Source organism: Rousettus aegyptiacus, unplaced genomic scaffold (assembly GCF_014176215.1).
Source record: "Rousettus aegyptiacus isolate mRouAeg1 unplaced genomic scaffold, mRouAeg1.p scaffold_m13_p_13, whole genome shotgun sequence".
NCBI classification, from domain to species: Eukaryota; Metazoa; Chordata; class Mammalia; order Chiroptera; family Pteropodidae; genus Rousettus; species Rousettus aegyptiacus.
The window spans coordinates 50,567,381-50,588,008 of NW_023416288.1; the positions used below are offsets into that span (position 1 = coordinate 50,567,381).

At 46.5% G+C, this 20,628-nt stretch overlaps 1 long non-coding RNA gene across 1 annotated transcript; it reads left to right on the forward strand.

Moving 5' to 3' along the window:
• The first annotated feature begins 279 nt into the window (after positions 1–279).
• Positions 280–19,999, forward strand: LOC118610750. The gene is made up of 3 exons (XR_004954012.1): positions 280–332; positions 4,435–4,440; positions 19,883–19,999. It is a non-coding gene; the product is annotated as an uncharacterized LOC118610750 (long non-coding RNA).
• Positions 20,000–20,628: the final 629 nt, after the last annotated feature.

Genomic DNA, 20,628 nt, shown 5'->3' on the forward strand with positions numbered 1-20,628 from the left:
CAGAGATGCTGTTAAACATCCTACAGTGCCCAACTAGGGGTCCCTGGCGACAGCGTGAAGGTGGAGAAGCTCTGGTCCTGAGTGAAGCCCCCCTGTCGATGGCCCCACCTGTGATGTGGAATTCCCTTTTCTATTACCTCGTTTTAAAATATGACCAGTTGATGAAAGATCGCAACATGTATAAGAAACACCGATACTGACGGATACAAAAATAATGCCTGAAGAAAGAGAGACACTACGGGGAACCGAAGGGCATTAAAAGCGCCCACACTTACCTTCGTCCGCAACAATTCCAGTTGTATCTTCAGAGAGATTTGAGAAGATATTTACCTGTGTACAAAATGTGACACACAAAAAAGACAAATTAGAGAATGAACTGTCTCCTGGGGATTAAAAATATAACTGCCAAATTGGAAATCCAATAGGAAGAGGGGGCTGGCTTTGCTCTGTCTGTCTGCCCAAACCCTCTCTCTGTTTTTTTCTGCTCTGACGTATGCCTGGGGGACTGACGTCTACAAATAACGTCATCTGCATTCTGTTGCATCTGACTTCTGGGTGGGTTTGGTGAATGAAAGGCGCTGCTGGTGACCAGAAGGCTGGCGTCTTCATTATTACCAGATTTCATTTTTGCAAATTTGCCTATCACTAATTTATGCGTGACCTGCCAATCAATACTCCGGCGCCTTCATGGTCATTCATGGACAGGCACAGAGAGACGAAGGATCTTAGCTGCCTAACATATGCATTTCCAGCTGGGGTCAGACCAGGCAGCACCCTGCCTCCTTTTCTGAGGGTTCATGTTGTAAACGAGAGCCCTTTTCGTGGACTGTTTAATGCCTGCTCTTTGTGTTTTTGTTCTTTTTGTTGGCGATGCCGCTGTTTATTGAGGCCTCCAGGCCTGAAGTGCTATCTCCTGTTCCTCCAAGAAGGCTGATGTGATTCGAGAGGAAATCTGGGTGTTGGAGGAGATTCCTTTAGGAGTTACAGTGCTCTTGGCCTTCAGTTCAATGTGAAGGAATCAAGGCTACATATTAAATAAGATGTATTCAAATAGAAAAACACAGAAAGCAAGGTCATGTATTAATATGACATAATGTGACAGGTGCTCATAGGAACCTAACCCTGTATTTCTCCTAGGAGCAGTGGCTCGATAGTCACTAATGCAGTGTTTGTGGTGACCGTATAGGACACAAGTCCTGCGAATAAGGAGAATTCACTGTATGGATCCCTCACATCCCCCATCTGCCGAGCCGTGGTTGTAGTGGTGGCGATTTTCCTCCCCCACTGATCACAGCTCCTGTCACATGGCCCCTCATGCATAGCTATGGCGTGTCAGGTTCCGATGACCTGCCTCCACCCTTTCAGGCTGAGGGGCGGTGGCAGCCATGCACAGCGGCTGGCCTGTGGGAGCTTCGTCCTCCTTTGCTGAATCGTTAGCACTGACCACACCTGTTAACAGTTCCCTCATTAACATCTCCTCGGTCACCTTCTCAGTGTTCCATTTATTTCCTGCCAGGATCTTGATAATTCAGTGGGATAGAAAAGACTCAAGAGATTCTCTCATAACGTAGAACAAAAGGTCATGACAATCCCCTCGTTCTAACTCTTCATCTACACAGAAGGCCCAACCAGGGAAAGGGAAGGGTACCGACTACAAGGAGACCGAGTGCCTGAAGCCTCTTTCTAAAGCTCGGAGACATGCCTGGGGCATGGGGGGTGCAGTGTTTGGCTCACTTCCCCTTTCATTGCATCTGCCTCTGGGGAGCACTTTGAGTTTCAGCTGCAAAGAGGGTTAAGCTATTGCCGGCCCTTTTATAAAGCTCACACCAAATGCTATAATGAATCAATAGGCCTGAGCCACCCGGGTCTATATGGAGGAAGGCGGAAGATGCTTTAATGGAGCAAGATTGGATGTGTTCAAAGGAAGCACGTGTTCAGAAGCAGCAGCCCGATGACTTCAGAAGAGCTGCTCCCTGCCCTCTGCCTTCACTGGCCACTGCTCGTCTGTAGCCCAACAGGGCTGCTCACACCAGCAGGTGCTCATCCTGTTGCGTTACCTACAGGCTTTCAGGCCGGGAAGGTGACCTGACTTTTATATCAGTGTGAACTTGACTGGGTGCTTTTGAAGTAATAATTTCAGATATATGGAAATGCATGTAGCTCCGTAGGTGTCACCTGGAAAGGTGAGCTGGGAGAGCTGACGGCTGGGCCTGGGAAACTACTTATGGGCTAGCAATGCCATGGAGGCTTTTGCGAGCCTGCACGTTTCTATATAAACGGGCCACACCACAAAGGCCATTAGAACTCAAAAGGAAAGACGAGGGGGGATTTGAAGAAAAGCATTTCCAGAAATACTAAAGGCTTTACAAACTGAAACATGTCTTTTTTTTCTTCCCAATCTGTCTTCATTCTTTAAGAACCATACAAAAAGAATAGGTTTATTTCCTGTTGTTTCTTTGAATAGGGTTGATCTTGTACTCACTTCTAGCCCCTTATTTCACTTGAATTGAGGAAATATTTTTGGATGTTTTCATAGGGAAATGTGAATTGTTTTCACAAGAAAGCCTTTTTCATTTATCAGGATTGTCAGGGCTTACTCATTCAAGGATAGAGGGAAGAGGGAAATCTATAAATAGTATGTTTCAAATCTTCATTTTATGCTGCAGAATAAATTACAATTTTTTTCCAAGGAAGAGGCCTTCGGTTTCCCTAAATCCCTCTCCACTGCTGACACTGAGACGCACGAAGGCCCTCCCTTTGTTGTTTTCCGACTTCTTGAACCAGGCAGGCCTGCCCTGGAAAACTGTACCTGTCTTCTTTGTTCACGCTCACAACATTCTCAACAGCAGGTGTGTGGGTTTTCACATAGAGTGATTTTGACACTAACTACCCAGAGTGAGTGCAGACCCCGCAGTTAAGGGCTCAGTCCAACAACACCGCCCCAATTCAGACACAGGCAGTCCCCCAGGTCACCCACCACTCTGTCCGACCTGGCTATAAGACAGAGGTTCCCGCGACCTCCTCCTCAGATTGGAACTTCTGCTAGAACAGCTCACAGAACTCAGCAAAACACATAAACGGCTTATTACATAATAAAGGACATAAAAATGTGGACGGACAGCGAGAGGATGTGGTAAGCGGGACAACAGGAAGGATCCCGAGCGCAGGAGCTTCTGTCCCCGCTGGAGGTGTGGTCACCAAGCCTGAAGCCCTCTGAACTCCACGCTTCTGGGGTTCCTGTGGAGCCTTCATTGTAGGCATCACTCCTCATTGCTCAGTCTCCAGCCTCTCTGCCCTTCCTGGGCCCCTAATCATGGCTGGTCCTTCTGAAGACCGGCCTCCATCCTAAGCTATCCAGGAGTCACCTCGGTGGAACAAAAGACATTCCAGGGGGCTCTGTGTCAGCAACCGGAGGCAGAGATCAAGATCTACATTTCTATTATCTCACACACGAGACCGCCAGGGAAAAGTCTGGACGCATTTGGTCCGTAACACTTACACTTTATCAGATCTCCAAATGCGCCAGTTTCAGGGTTAGTATGGGACCCTCTTCTCTTTTTCCAGCTATAGTCATTCCCTTGAGATTTACCATGTAGATATTACTTCTATCCGGGTGATTATGTATTATTTCAGTGACTTTGTACATAGATCTAATCACATCGACATGATTACATATGTGATAATTTTATACATATGAATCCCAAATTTATATTCCTAGCCCTGTGTTCCTGACTTGAACGACCACCCACTTATACCTTCTCGGAGTCTCACACAGAGCACAGCTAAAGCAGAGCTCTTGATTATAACTCCGTCCCCCACAACTTGTTCCCCCTCCATCTTCAGTCAGGCCAGCCTGAAATCCTGGAGCGATCCTCCATCTACCGTCTAACATAATTTCGTTAATACTTCCTTTAATATTAGACCTTTAAGATGACGTCTTTTTTTCCTATTATAAAATACACTTTAAATACCACCTTTGCACATAAAGCTTTGTTTATGTTTCTGATGATGTCTTCTGAATCAACATCTAGAAGAAGAATCAGGCTTTTCCTGATTTGCTGGGCTCAGGGCAAAAGCATAAAAGTGTCTAAATATTTAAAAGTTATAAATCAAGTAAGCAGATGTTAACATATTTTAGCCTTCTACTTTGACAAATATACCTTTGTAATGACTTGAAATGATAGGTCCTGATTCAGAAGTTTTAGATTTCTTGGGGTTCTGTCACAGAGCGTCCTGGCATGGAGCTAGCTCGCAGCCCGACTCCCTTTGCCCAGCCTTAGCTTTGCCTCCTCTCCTGAGGGGCTTGTGTGCATGTGCTGACACTCCAGACCACACACCTGGGCTCCAGCACGATGTGTACCTTCCTTCCTGGCTACCCTCTGGGTGGCCTACTGAGGTCCTAGAAACTGGCTCAGAGCTATGTGGGCAAGGCAGTCCAGAGTTACAGGTACCTGGAGTGTGATCTGGGAGATATGGAGACTTGGGCATGTTCCCTAAACTCCCTTGACCCCTGGCCTAGATGGGGGCACACTGGCAGAGTTGAGAAGGGAGGTCCCTCTAAAATGCAGGCTGGGGTAAAACGCTTTCTCCAGCACCAAGGCTGTCAGGAAAGCAAGTCCTGGTGCTAGGCATTTGGACGGGATGGATGTATATGCCTATTTGGTGATGAACACTGGAGCTTCCACTGGTCTAGTAGCTGTGACCTTGGGTAAGGTGACTAACCTCTCTGTTTCCTCATCTACAAAATAAATGCCTTTTGGCTCTAACCTTCGATGGTTCTTGGGAGTCTAGCTTTATATTTTAAGCATTCGCGGCCTGAATTTCTTAAACCTTCCTTGCTCCTTGCAGTGTTCATATCCAAACACACATGTGTCTCCCTGGTGCACACCCGGGCTCACCAGCATAAACACCTGCCAGGCCCAGAGACGGCGTCCTAAACTCTGTGGGTTTCCTGATAGCTTTACTTGTGCATAAAAAGTTAAGGAAAACGGAGGCATCTCACTTGCAACACAGGAAACTGATTCCTCGAGTTTTTCCTTTTCTTTAGACATCTGTAATAAAATATATAGCCATAAACAAGGAAGTCATACCCTGCCTGGTTCCAGGAACACTAAATCCTTGGTTTCTGTGGTCATCGGAAGATTTTATCACTCTTCTCTGCAAAGAGCTGCCCCTTGTTATCCTCTGCTTCACTAACTCTTCTTGTAAACATAGAGGAGAAATTTATCTTCAAGCCTAGAGACATTTGTAGGTCACCTGGAGCTACATACACAGTGATTTATAAAGGAAGAATTTCAGTTTCCTGAAGATGGCACTGTAATTTTACTTCTGTTCAAACACTGCATCAAACATGGAAACTCACCCTCCTGTTGAGTATGTGTGCCCTCAGATTCATTCACACGAAAATGTCTAACAATATAACTGCACAAACAGAAATGCGTTATCATGGAGATACAAAATTAGTAAGAACGCCCATTTAGAAAGGGAACTCATGGTTAGTTAACTGCTTTGTTTTTGAGGGGTCTCTTTTAAAAAGCCTCTTCCTAATAGACCTGGAGGGAGATAAACCAAAGTTAAAATTCATCAACTGATCAGAAAAGAATCTAAATAGACCCACTTCGCTGTGGCTTCAATTCTCCCGTCTACCACTTTACTATCATTTAAGTCCACATCAAATGGATGATTTAATCGGTATTTATTGCTTATGGATTACTCTCAGTGACTGAAATCTCATTCAACCAGAGTGTCCTTACAACCCCTGCCCAAGAAAAGTGGGTGTCCCTTCCCCACGGGATCACATCCAATTGCTTCAGACTTTTAAGGCACCTCTGGACAAAGTGGATTCTGTGTACGCAGTGTTTTGGGGTCTCCTTGAGTCATGCTGAACAACGTTAGTGTAATTTCTCAAAGCAAACCCGAACCTCACATCTGAATTACTGAACACCCTGCTGACTGAGCATTTTTTATAAGCTCTGTTCCCGCCAAGCACCCGGGGAGGCGCACAGCCAGCCAGCCGCCCACTGGTGCCTGCCGTGCTAAGTGAGACAAACAGGGCAGTTATTCAAATAACATTAAATATTAACACTGACATTTTCCGGGGGCTGAATCTGTCATCTTGAATCCCTTCAGTGTGTGTGAGATCCAGAAATGTCATGTTTGCAAAGCCATGTGCTGCTAGATCTCGGTTTCCTTTGAAAATGTTATTCATCTGCAGAGAGAAGGAAAGGACCTCTCCTCTCCAGATGGCTTGAGTCTGCTGCAGACTAGAGGAAGCCCTGGGTGGGGGCTGGGGGGCAAGGCTGAGTAATTACAAGTGTCTGAGACAGGCAAACGGCTGGAACTGTGCCTCCTTCTGGGGCCACCCTACAAAGACCCCATCAGCCCTGGGAACCAGGTCGGCCAGACCAGTTTGGCTTTACAGAGACAAAATCACAGGAAAATGGAATCATTTTGCTTTTTAAGTAAATATGGGAACAGAGCCTTTATGCATGAACTTTTTCAACCTCTTGTGGCCAGAATAACTTTGATATTATTATTAATTTTTAAATTTTCGATTACGGCCGACGTACAATAGATTAGTTTCAGGTGTACGAGACAGTGATTAGACATGTATATGCCTTAGGAGGTGAGCACCCTGATAAATCTGGTGCCCATCTGGCACTTTGGTTTCATTCACCTCCTTTATGTCACTGTTTTCTCCCTTTAATTGACTTAAGGTCACTTAATGGGTTCATTTTATTAAATTGTTCTTGTTCTCTGATAAATTTAGTTTGAGCTAAAAATTTTCCTTTATATTCTGCTTTGGCAGTTTCTCACAAATTTTGACAAGTAATGTTTTCATTATTACATCATTCTACATATTTACTAATTTTAGGATTTCTTAATCGTTATAATTTTTTCAAATTTATTTTTTAATTACAGTTGATGTACAATGTTATTAATTTCAGGTCTGCAGTGTAGTGAATAAATACTTATATGCCTTATGGAGTGATCACTCCATTAAATATAGTACCCATCTGACACTGTACGTATGTATTATATTATTGACGTATTCCCTGTGCTGTACTTTACATTCCCATGACCATTTTTATAACTAGCGATTGGTACTTCTTAATCCCTTTCACCGTTTCCACCCAACCCCCCAACCCCTCTTCGGCCTGGCAACCGTTAGTTTGTTCTCTGTGTCTATGAGTTTGTTCCTGTTTCTTTTGTTCCTTTGTTTTTCAGATTCTACACACAAGTGAGATCACACGGTATCTGTCTTTCTCTGTCTGACTTATTTCACTTAACATAATACCCTCTAGGTCCATCCATGTTGTCACAAATGGCAAGATTTCATTCTTTTAATGGCTGAGTCATATTCCATCGTCTATATGCACCACCTCTTCTTTGTCCATTTGTCTATTGATGGACACTTAGGTTGCCTCCATATGTTGGCTACTGTAAATAATGATGCAATAAAAATACGGATGCATATGTCATTCAAATTAGTGTTTGACTTTCTTCAGATAATTACCCAGAAGTGGAATTACCGGGTCCTTCTCTGTCTCTTCTTATAGCCTTTGTTTCAAAGTCTATTTTGTCTGGTATAAGTACTGTTACCCCCAGCTTTTTTTGTTTCCATTTTCGTGAAATATTTCACCTTCCCTTTACTTTCAGTCTGTGTGTCTTTCTAGCTGAAGTGAGTCTCTTGTAGGCAGCATATGCAAAGGCCTTGTTTTCTTATCCATTCAGCCACCCTATGTCTTTTGAATGGAATATTTAATACATTTACATTAAAAGTAATTGTTGATAGATATGTAGTTATTGCCATTTTATTGCTCATATTTTTGATCTTTTCTCCTTTTTCTTCTTAAAGAGTCCCTTTAACATTTCTTGTAATACTGGTTTGGTGATGATGAACTCCTTTAGCTTTTTGTCTGGGAAGCTCTTTATTTGCCTTTGATTCTAAATGTTAGCTTTGCTGGGTAAAATAATCTTGGTTGTATGTCCTTACTTTTCACCACTTAGAATATTTTATTGCTAATTCCTTCTGGCCTGCCAAATTTCTATTGAAAAATCAGTTGATAGGCAGGTAACTAACTGCTTTTCTCTAGTTGCTTTTAAGATTTTCTCTTTGTCTTTAAACTTAGGCATTTTAATTCTGATGTGTCTTGGTGTGGGCCTCTTTCAGTTCATCTTGTTTACAACTCTGTGTTTCCTGGGCTTGTATGTCTATTTCCTTTGCCAGGTTAGAGAAGTTTTCCATAACTCTTTCTTTTCAAACGTTTTCAAAAACTGAATTTGCTGCCCTACCTGAAGAGACAAAGTTTAACTGTCATGTTTAATTCAGCTTTCAAGAACACAAGATCTTGTCTCTTCTCATTCGGCTGTCCCTGGGCTTCCTAGGAAGGTGATGTCAGCTCAGCCAGCTTTGCAAGAGACCACACACAACTGTGGAGTGCTGTGTCTTTGTTTAGTGTGTGTGGTTCATGTCCTTTTCTACCAGAAATCTGAGTGGTACGGTATTAGATTCTGGGGATGCCAGTCTCCTTGGTAAATTCAAGTTCACGTACCCTCACTGGGGCAGTCCTCCCCTGCCCAGGCACTAATCTACTGGCCAGATAGTTGGCAAGACTCTGGAGACCAATAGTTTAATTTGATCAATTCCTAACAGAATAATATTAGAAGTAGCTCTTATTAATTCTGTGCCTGCCACGTTCCAGATTCTTTTCACTTACTGCTTCATTTTAACTCACAACAACCCCATAAAAGGCAAGTATGATGATCTTCCCTATGTGAAGAAACCAAGGCATTGAAAGTTTAAGCAACAGTAACAGTAAGTAAATGACGAATCTGAAGTTCAAAGTCAGCTGCAAGGTCTATGCCCTTTCTATTATATCATGCCATTTCACCTTTAGATCAAATTTGGAATTTTTTAAAAAAGGACAATTTGCCAGAGAATAATGCAATTGCTCTATCAATAAAAATGTTGGCTGAATTTGCAAAAACAGTCAAATCCCTCAACTGATTCCAAATATTCTGTGCAAGTCTGAGCTTTGTCCCTCAGTCTCTCTTCAACAAGGAGCTCAACAGTCTCGCTCTGGTCTGGTTGGGGTCTCTGGCCTGTGGCCCCAAGTTGTCGAACTCTTCTTTTCTGTTATCATCGTTGGCCACAATTTCCCAACCACAGGCAGCACAACAGACATTCTGTCTCAGCAAGTCTCTGTGGTGGGGTGTCCTGTGCATTGTCAGATTTTAGCAACATCTCTGGCCTCTTCACCAGATGCCAATAGTGCCCTCGCCCCAAGTCGTGACAATCAAAATGGTTCCAGTCATTATCAAAAGTCCTTGGGAGGCAAGGTCATCCCAGTTGAGAACAGCTGGGTTAAAAATACCTCCTGCAAGTTTTATCAGAGATCCCATCTTTGACTGGCTTACTCCCCTACCCATCCTGCTTCCTGGCTTCCTCACAGGCCTCTCCTGGGAGCGCATCCTTGTCCTTACTAAGTCGTGTGCCGGAAAATCCCCGTCTCAGGATCTGCTTCCGGGAATGCAACCCAAGATGTATGTTTGTTGCAAACAGAAAGAAAGCCAAGAGAGAATGAGTGGCTCCAGGCAAGCTACTCAAAGTCTGGGTATCGGTTCAACCATATGCAAACAGCAAGCACCTTTCGGTTCTAATACCCTATGATCTAGAAAGACAATGGGGTATCAGAACCTGGGGTAGTGTTATTGTCTTCAGAACTTGCTGCCAGGGAAAAAGAAGAGGAAAGCCCTGAACTGTAGACATAAACAAACACTTGCTGACTGAATGACTGAACTAGCCGTTGAGGAGAACAGAGAGACTGAAATTTACACAGGATAGGCTGAGAACTGGACTAGAGGTGAATAACTGCATTTAACATGGGAGGACTGAGTACCCGCTTTACACCTACACAGGAACAGGAAGCACCGGAACACACCTGTGGGCTCACTGTCTGTTGCAAAGAGAACAAACACCACAGAGAAGCGTGGGTTGTTCCAGGAAGAGGGTGCCAGAAAGGACTTCCTAGAGGATTTGGGGGCTGGTTCAAGGAAGTGAGGCTTTGCTCAGGACACGCTATTGTCAGGGAGCAGGTACTGTGATCAGACATTTTCATCGACAGTATCGTGACTGGGGAAAGGAGCAGTCGCCACAGCCCCCAGGAGAGGGGGTATCTGGTTGTTCTGTGGTTTGGACAAGAGTCACATTTTTGACTTTGTTCAGACTCTATCACGTGGTGGTCTCGTTCCTGTCTTGTTCTATCTCGGTCACAGAGGGGCTGGACCCTGGTGTTCTGCACAGGTGCCCGGTGAACAGGAAGACACTGTGCTGGGCCAGCGATCGGGAGCTGGTTCCCGCTTCTGCAAAACCTTTCACGTCGCTCTCACTTTTGAGATTAAGATTGACCAGCAGACGGTGGGGAAATCTGGGAGGACTAAGGAAAGTGAAAAAAAACGTAATCTGAGGGGCACATTTAAAATGTACATTGTTGCACATGATTCTAAATCATTAAATGTTGTGCATTGGTGTTAAACATAGTTGAACAAGAAAGAGTCTGACGTTACATGGGGGGTGGGTGTGAGCCCGTTGGGGTCTAGGAAGCCTCCAGAGTGATTGTCCAGCCAAGAAACACACACACGAGGAAGAAAAAAAAATTAAAAGAAAATGAAAAACAGTTTCCCTTGGTTTTGTCTTTGGTGCCGTCTCTTGTGAAGGGATTAGGCCTCACCCTGAATCCCTTTGTAATTTCCTGCTGACAAGACACTGAAGAGAGTTACTTCCTGCTGTCGGTGACACCAGAGTGTTACCTGGAGCAGGAGTGATGGCGTCACCTGTGGGACAGGATAGCAGGAGCTATTGTGTAAGACATTCTAGGATGTGGGTTCATTCAGAGGAAAGCTGCACGGCTTCTGATCTGAGGATACGCCAGAGACCCAGCTCCATCACTAAAATTTTTATAATTTTAGAATAAAATTTAAATGTGCAAATAGAGAAACTTGTCGAGATGTTCAACCAGAGGCCATGAAACTGAAAATGCTTTGCCAAGACAAGTCGACAAGGCACTTGGCTGAGGCAGGTTTCCGGCCCCCCGCCAGTCCTGACTTTGCTCTCGCTGGAAGCTTCCAGAGAAAGTATCTGAAGGACTGAGCTTTACCTCACCATAATCTCCTCCCAGTGAATTGCCTAAAGCTGTACCTGCTCTTCTCCTAAAACAAGGGCCTAATGACAGGGACCTTAAGTATTTAACCCTGGGCTTTCTGAAATCGAGGGAGGTAAAAGTCTGCTTCCTTATTCCTACAATGAATGGTTATGAAGTCTGAGAGCAAAATGATTGTAGCAGCAGTTTCAGAATCAATTCAATCCACCCAGCGCGAACTGATGACATCGGACGTGCAGGAAAGCTGTGTCTTCCTGCTTTTAGGTGGGAATGGGGGTGCTGCTCTGGGTATCTCCGACTCCGTCGCCGCCCCCTCCTGCAACGCTTCTTCCAACTCTGACCCTGGCCTCGCTGGGCTCTGCATCCCACACAGCTGGTGCTGTGCACTGTGCCCAGTTTCCATCTGTATCGATGTGACTTATTTCATGCGTACAGATGTGATTTATCCTGTGCCTGGTCTTTCTTGCCAGGCTTCTTGTGGATTCTGTTGGAACGCATGGGCTCTGCCAGTCAGAACTGAGTTTGAATCCTGGTTCCCCCATGTGCTAGAAGCATGACCTTGGGAAAGAGAGCTTCAGCCCCTGTACGAGCAAAGCAGGAGCAGTGGGGTGTATGCTAATATGGGGCTGTGCGGGTCAAATGAGATGAGGCCCTGACGGCCTTAGCATGGTGCCTGGAACAGGAGGTGCGCCGACAGCCTGCGTTTTTCCCCACTTATGGGGGGATCCCTTTAAGATCCCGGCAACCCTACTTAGGAACCGTTTTCTGCCCCTGCCTCTCCAGAGTTCAGTTTCCTGCCCACATGTCACTACTTACGCAGTTCAGCTTTTCCTCATGTTTGCTTGACTAAATCCTACAAATCCTTCAGGATCGTGTGTGTGTGTGTGTGTGTGTGTGTGTGTACACTTCCATACTTCTCTTACCGAATGCCAGAAGTTTATTTTAATAAAAATAATAACTAATGTTTACAGGACCATAGCTACTTACTAGGCACTTTGAACATCACTCTATGTATCTTGACTGATTGAACTGTTTCCATTTTTCACGTAAGAAAACAGCGGCCAGAGAGGCTGAGAAGCTATCCCCTGCCACACAGAGAATCGAAGGTAGTCAGGGCACGCAGTCCCTGAGAAACACACTCGCCTCTGATGCGTATCATGTTATCACAAAACCCACCTCTGGGTGAACAAGCTGTGGTGCTGGAAGAGCTCTGAGTTACAGTGCCTGCCTCTCAGCTTCCTCCCCTCAATCAGAATTGCACATGTCCAATCACTCAGTACCATGGCGTCAAGCGGGCTGTCCTCCCTCTGTGCACGGGAGTCCTCCACCACCCAGTTCCAGTGGTGGGAAACTGGGTTTTACAGCCATGGAAGGGATAAAGCAGAGAGGACAGATTGCTATAGATCACGGAGCGTTTGGAAGTCATGGATACTACGGCTACCTGACGGGCCTGTACTACCTTTCTCCAGCTCCTGGGATGTCTACTCCCCGAGTTCGTCTTTGAGAAGAGCAGCTGCTCTGTGGCTGCAGTCTTCAGGCAAGTGCCCGCCGAGACACAGGGGTGGGGTGCTCTGGTTGCCCTTTGACCCTCGGGTGTGTTACACTCACACGGACCCACTCTCTGCAGTATTTCTAGCAAGTGCCCCATACCCCTGGAGCTGGAAACATGGCTCCCCGTGCGGAAGCTGCTCAGAGAGGTCTCTTGAAAAAGTACTTTCTTTTCTACAAGGTGGCTGTATAGACTGAATTGTGTCCCCCCAAATCCATACGTTGAAGTCCTAACCCCCAGTACCTCAGCATGGGGCTGCATTTGGCCATAGGGCCTTTAAAGAGGTCATTAAGTTAAAATGAGGTTGTCTGGGTGGGCCCTATTCAAATATGTCCGATGTCCTTGTAAGAGAGTAAGATACAGATGTGCACAGAGGCGGGGCCGGGTGCAGACAAAAGGAGAAGGTGGCCGTCTGCAAGACAGAGAGGCCGCAGAAGGAACCAGCCCTGCCGACCGCTTAATCCTGTACTTGCAGCCTCTAGAAGCATGAGGAGGAAAGCTGGGTTGTTCAGGCCGCCCATCTGTGGTGTTTCGCTACGGCAGGCCTCGCACACTAATACGGCAGGGAGGATGGAAAGGATGGCTGGGGGCGCCTTTCACACAGAGTCTGATATGCTTGGTGCCCCCCCCAAAATGCAAGTGTGAATGCTCATCTACTGACAAGGGGTGCCTTCGCTGTTAGTGTCCTGTGGCTTCTAAGTGAAATGGGTTTGTGGAAGAAAGAGAAAATGGTAGGACTGCAAAGAAGTACTAAAAAAGCACTTTGGAGGCAATGGCCGTTGAACAGGAGGGAACTAAAATTTACGGCCATATACATTTTAATAGGCATTTATAACCTTTCATGAATATTATCTCTAAGTGAGTCTCTATGTGCATTGGACTAAAAATAAAATCACGCTGGGCAGTGTGCCCGGAGAATGGTAAATGGAAATAAGCTTCTTGAAAAGGATGACATAAGTACTGAATACAGTCAGGTTGAGTAATCAGGTTCGCTGAAGGTCAAAAATCCCAAACAAGGACCTCGTTTTAACTCCCGTCCAGATGACAGCTTCTGCGGACACCCTGGGAAAGGCCACACGGCGTCCCATGTTGTCTTCTGGGCATAGCCAGTCACCCTGGGAGAGGTCTATGGTGCCCCTGCCCCGCACACCCCCTGTGGACGGAGCAGAAAGCCCCTTCCTATGCAGAAGGTGGCGAGTCGTGGGCAGAGGACAGACATGGTCCTCTGGAGTTTTCCTACTGAGAGTCAGGGACATGCGTCAGTTCACAGGCTGGAAGCCAGATTAGAAAACTCCCTGGAGAAACCTCAGCTTTGTTTGCTGGCACGGCGGCTGCCTGTGCGAACTGCCCCAGCAGGGCACGCAGCGTGGCTCGAAACACAAACGCTCGGGCCTTCTGACTGTTTTCAGTTAATTATCAGAAACGTGTTTGTTGTCACCTAGATGTCAATCACTTGTCCAAATTACCAGGACACGTTTCCCAAGAAAGTCTGAAATCACATAGCTCTCCCCCATTATTTTTCAACAAACACACACGCACTTATTCTGCTGCAGGTGGTTCTACGTCTCACAGCGTACGTGACTTGACAAGTTGTGTGAAAATGAAGTTCTCGGAAATTAAATCTGTTTTAATTGCACCACGTGTTTAAAGAGACTGTGTGGCTCAGAGCGTGACTGAGTGGGGCTGCTGGGACTCAGGGCTTTGGCCGAGGGTAGACAGGATCTGGGCGGCTGTGGGTGGGGAAGAGTGGGTAGTAGCTGGCTGCCTGGAGGGATGAGATGAACTTGAGCCTGACTGAGTCCGCAGTAAGTCCTTGCTCAAGATCACCAATAGGTTCCTGGAAACTGTGACTTTAAGCGAAACAACGTGTAACAAAACCAATTTACTATCCATTATAAATGAGGGTTACTTGTCTACAGTGTATTTCTGGTCACGACAATGTCACCAAAATTCTGAAGACCCCAAACGCTTCTAATATTAAACAACGAATGTGAGCTATACAGACATTTAAGAAAGATTTTTTTTTTTTAAACTAAGATAATTATTTTCCAAGCTACTTATTGCAGTTCAGGTGGCTGGAGCCCCTCCCTGCAGCTCGGGTGCCAAGTGGGACCTACCCTGGACAGGACACCCTTCCATTGCAGGGCCACCCACACTTCTCAGCCTGGGACAATGAAGACATGCCAGTCACCTCATGTGCATATTTCTGGAATGTGGGAGGAAACTGAAGCCCCCGGAGAAAACCCATGCAGACATGGGGAGACTTACTAACTCAACACAGACAGTGACTCCACACAGGAGCCAAAGAATTTTTTCCTCATCAATATTGTAATGAGACAATGTTGAATAAAATGATGTTATTTGGGGACCTGCTGTAGTTTCAATATCTACGGGGTTTGTTCAAGCTGATGTGCGGGGGAGACACAAATTGCCTAGGTCCTGGGGGGTCTTGTCCATTTAAAGCAGGCCTCCGACTAGCTGTTTGGGGTGAGAAGGGACAGGGCCCAGCTACCTGCTGGGGAAGGTGTGCTAATATGCAGGCAGGAGCCCACATCCAGCCAGGCCAGGTGATGGAGTGGGCTGGGCCAGGGCGAGGTCACCTCCCCGGAGACAGGCCCCAGGGGAGAGGAAACTTTGCTCGTGGCTGCTTGGACCCCAGTAATCTGAACTAGTTTCATCTTCCCCATTAATCCAGTGTATCTTACAGTCGAGCACCCCTTATATCTTTCATAAATTATTTTACTAGGTTTGGTTAATGGGCATCCCAATTACTTACTGCACCTCTCCACTGAGATGACTAACAGCACCTCGTAGTTATGAATGCCGACAGTCCTCTTGGTCCCCATCCTTCCTTGCCCTCAGTCCATCCCTTCCTCACCAATGATACCACCATTCAAAACCTGGGATTCCTCTTAGAGTCTTCCCCTTATTTTCACATCTTGAGCAAGGTCTGAGGTCTCTACCTACAAAATGCATCCTGCGTCTGACAGCTAATACAGTTCGAACTATGTCAAGCTACCACTATCTCTCGCTTCGACTGCTGGAATAGTCCTCTAACGAGTGTTGCCTCATCTACTTCTGTCCCACTCAAAAAGACAAATATGCTCATGTCACTCCCTTGTTCAAAGTCTTCCGATGGCTTTCTACAACCGTTTATACAAAATCTCCACCATGGCCTGAGAGGACCAGCGTGGCCTGGCTCCCGGCTCCCTCGTGGCCCCTTCCTTGCTTGCTTCTCCAGTCTCCCAAGTTCCCCTAGATGCTTGGTCCTGCCCCAGGGCCTGTGCCTTCGCGATTCCCTTGCCTAGAATTCCCAGAGAAAGCGTGGGGAACAGTCGAGGCTTCCCTGAGCCATGAGTACAGGTGCATGGTAAACTATGAGGAGTCAGTGGGCTTAAGGGGCTGTGGTGGCAGAGATGAGGGGATTCTGTCTAGTCCTGGGTCTGGTAAGAACGATTTCTTCCCGGCCACCGCTGGTTTGGAGACAAGCTGACTGGAACCGGGTGGGATACCATACATCACCAGCAGAGGCCAGCAGGAAGCAGAGGACGCCACGTGAGCATTCCTGGAATTCAGACTCCACTGTGGGGTGAAAGAACCCTGAATCTGAGTATAAATCTGAATTTGCCAAATTTACCAGAAAGCGACTGGATTACGTTTTCTGCTCCCACGCAGCATGCAGGGCTCCTAACAGAAATAAGGTTTGGCTAGACTCCTTGCACACCAAAGCCTGTGGCCAGTGCAGAGTCACACCTGCTCTACCCAAATGTTCACATTCTCTGAGATAGTAATGCGGCTGCTGACCTCACCCTAAGGCAAGAAGGTGGCGGGGCCACCCTGGCTGCCCAGTCACTTCTGGTACGTCTTTGCTTGCTCCTTCCCTCCATCCCTGACACATGACTTGGTCATGCGTTTTCTGATGATGACATCACATCTTCACTTGTGGGTAAAGGCAGGTGGGATGGGACCTATCTGGGGCCAGCCCCAAGAGCTGTTTCCACTGTCTCTGTGGTGGGTTCCAGTCCATGTCAAGTGAAACTCCCCTGTTACCAAAGGCATTTCAAGTGGAAGCCCTATCACAGCTGTCCTTGCCTGTCACGTGGGTAACTCCTTCCAAGGGTAGAGAGGGCCCCTCACATTCTGTCAGTTATTTCACTACAGGTGGACCCCATTCCAATGTGTGGAGAGGGGGTTCCCCCACACCACCACCAATAGACAATTCTCAGATATCATCTAGTGTCCTATAATTTAACTCAATTCTGACACTATCTACCTGGAGATAGCATCAGATCCCATGGGTTAAGGGCTCAGTCCCACAAGACTCCTCCACTTCAGTTATCAGTCACAGCTTAGAGGGCTTTGTGAATTTGACCTCAAAGGTAAAGGAAGTAAAAGAAAAAATAAATGAATGAGACTATATCAAACTAAAAAGCTTCTGCCAGCAAAATAAACTGTCAACAAGGTAAAGAGACAATCATCTGAATGGGATAATATATTTTCAAACAACACCTCTGATAAGGGCCTAATATCCAAAATATACAAGGAACTCATAACAACAACCCCCCTCCCAAACAATCCAATTAAAAAATTGGTATGGACCTGAACAGACACTTATTCCCAAGAAGACATACAAATGGCCAACAAATATATGAAAAGATGCTCAACGTTGCTAGCTATTAGGAACATGCAAATCAAAACCACAATGAGATACCATCTCAAACCTATTAGAATAGCAATAATCAACAGGACAGGTAATAACAAATGCTGGAGCAAACACAGAGAAATAGGAACCCTCATACATTGCTGGTGGGACTGCACATTGGTACAGTCACTGTGGAAATAGTGAATTGATCTACCATATGATCCAGCAATCCTTCTACTGTGTATTTACCCCAAACACTTGAAAACATATATCTGAAAAGATATTTGCACACTGATGTTCATAGCAGCATTATTCATGGTGGCCAGGACATGGAAACAACTGAAATGTCCTACGACAGATGATTGGTTAAAGCAACTGTGGTACATATGTACAGTGGAATATTACTCAGCCAGAAGAAGAGATGAAATACTGCCATTTGCGACAACATGCATAGACCTTGAGATAATCATGCTAACTCAAATAAGCCAGACAGAAAAAGTTGAAAACCATATGATATCGCTTATATGTGGGATATAAACCTAAAAGCAACAAATGAACAGGACGAACAAACAGAGACATATGTACAATAGACTCATGGTTGCCAGAGGTCAAGGGGGAGGGGGAAGGTAGATAGGATAAAAGTGGTCAAATATGTGGTGACAGAAAAAAATCAAACTATGGGTGATGAACATACAATGCAAAATACATATGACTTACTACTTTTGAATTGTACACTTGAAACTTACTGGATTTCAGTAACCAATGTCACCATAATAAAAAAATAAAAAAATAAAGATATCGGTCACAAGTCCAGATTGCCACCTGTGCTTCTGACCAACTGGCTGTGGACTGGAGGTTCCAACGACTGGCTCCTTGGGTTTGATTCATTTGTTAGAGTGGCTCACCAAACTCAAGAGAAACACGTAACTTGCTAGATCGTCAGTAGATTATAAAAGGATATAAATCAGGAATAGCCAGAATGAAGAGATGCACTGGACAAGGTATGGGGAAGGAAAGGGGTGGAGTTTCCACTCCTCTCTGAGTGCACCCCTCTCCCCAAATCTCCATGTGCTGGCGAACCCAGAAGCGCTCCGAACCCTGACCTTCTGGGTTTTATGGAGGCTTCATTACATAGGCATGACTGATTCAACCTCCGGCCCCTCCCCTGCCCCCAATGGTTGAGGGGTAGGACAGAAAGTACCAATCCTCTAATCAATCACATGGTTGGTTCCCCTTGGCAACCAGCCCCCATCCTTAGGTGCTTTCCAGAAGTCGCCTCTTAACACAAACTCGGTTGTGGTGGAAAGGGGCTCGTCATGAATGACAAGACGTCTGCCTCACCTTTGCGGGCTTGAAGCCATTTCGGGAACTGAGGACTAGAAGCCAAATATTATAACAAAAGATGCTCCCATTTATTTTACCGCTCAGGAAATTCCAAGGCTTTTAGAAGCTGCGAGCCAGGACCAGTGGACGGAGATGGAGTAACTATGAGAAATACATATTTGCCAAATACGCATTTCTTATAAATTGCAATACTGCAGGCACTCTGCTGCCCACAAGGGAGAGCTTAGTCCCTCCCCTTGCTAACTTGCCTGCTGGGGACTTCGGAGGAACCAGCTCCTGTTCCAATGACATTTTTTAGTTGGTGTGTGACTCTCACAATTTCACCCCAGTGATAAATCCTGACGTCCCCTCTAGGGGCCTTTGTCCCTGCCCCAGAAGGAAAGTGAGCCAGAAGGTTAAAATCCCTGTGCCATCGCGGGAGAGGTACCTCTATTAGGGATTTCAGGCAGTGACGGAAACAAGCACCGCAAACATTTGGGGAAAGATTAGAATGAAATGAAACCAATATTACTCCTTGCTAGTCGACCAAGTTCTAACGTTCTCTCTACATATTTCTTTCCAACAGCATTTTGATAAAAAGGAAAACGTGGTAATTCAGGGTCATAAATGGACCTGAGGGAAAGCCCCTGAGCTTTGCTGTCAAGGCGGAGTTGGCGGGAGGCGATTTTAAGAACCCGGTCCCCGGGCTACCTGATGACAGGACACGCCTATAACAAGTGACTTAGGACAAAGCAGCTTTGAATGAGAGACCCCAAAACCTGTAAAATGATGGTCAGACACAAATATGAATCACAAATATGGCGCTAATTTCATAGAAATTGACTGCGGCGTTGTAGAGCTGGAAGCGATACTAGAGGTACCCTGCAGAGGGGGGATCTGAGGTGCCGGGGCCCCTTGCCCACCTGGGGTCTTTCTGACCCGCCCGAGGCCGATTCTCACAGCGCTTGACTAATACCAGGAAAGGTGCAGCCTCCAGCTGCGAGCGGCCTCGAACCTTCTCCCAGAGTTTTCAGAAACACGTGAAAAGCCTCCCACCTCCTAGAGCCTCACAAGAACAACCGAAGCCCCAAGTCAAAATCCCGGACAGCCCATCCCTTTCGATGGGCTCTCCTTCTGGCCCAGCTCCTTCGCGCGTGAGACACGACAATGTCGGAAAGTTACCACAGACTGGGGCCCTGGCGGGAGGCGCTCACCTTCCAGACGGAAACCGGCTCCTGGGCGGCTGGAGCCAGGACTCCGGACAGACTTCGAGATTAAAGCGCGTCTGTCTGTCTCTGCTGCAGCCCTCAGGCCTGGGCCCCACGGCTGGGCCTCCACGAGCGCGGACGCCCACGCGCACCTCCCCGTGCGCACCTCCCCGTGCGCGCCTCCGCGGTCCCGGGTCCCGGCAGCTGCGCGCGCACGTGGAACTGGCCACCTGAGCCGCGTTACGCGCGAGAAGAGCGTGGGGTGGGCGGGGCTCTGCGGAGGGCGGGGCTCCGCGGAGGGCGGGGCCAGCGCTGGTCAGCCCTCCCCACCCGCGGCGGGGGCGTGGCGAACGCGCTGGAACTGGAGCCCCCTAGCGCCCGTTACGGGAACTGCATTTGTGGGCTGAGAAACTTACAGACACTTTCTCTGTTAACCAACCAGTTACTAGACCTGTATGATTCTGCCACAATGTGAAGCTGTAAGGAAAAATTATTTTGTGGTAAAATATACATAACACGAATATTTGCTATTTTAACCGTTTCTAAGTGCACAATTCAGTGGTGTTAAGGACATTCACACTGTTGTGCAACCATTCCACCGTTTTAAAAACTTTACTAGCCCAAGCAGCATTTCTGTGGTCATAAGCAATTACTCCCATTCTTGCCCCCACCCCGGGCCCTGCTAACCTCTATTTTACTTTCTGTCTCTATGCTTTGCCTGTTCTAGATAGTTCACATAATGGA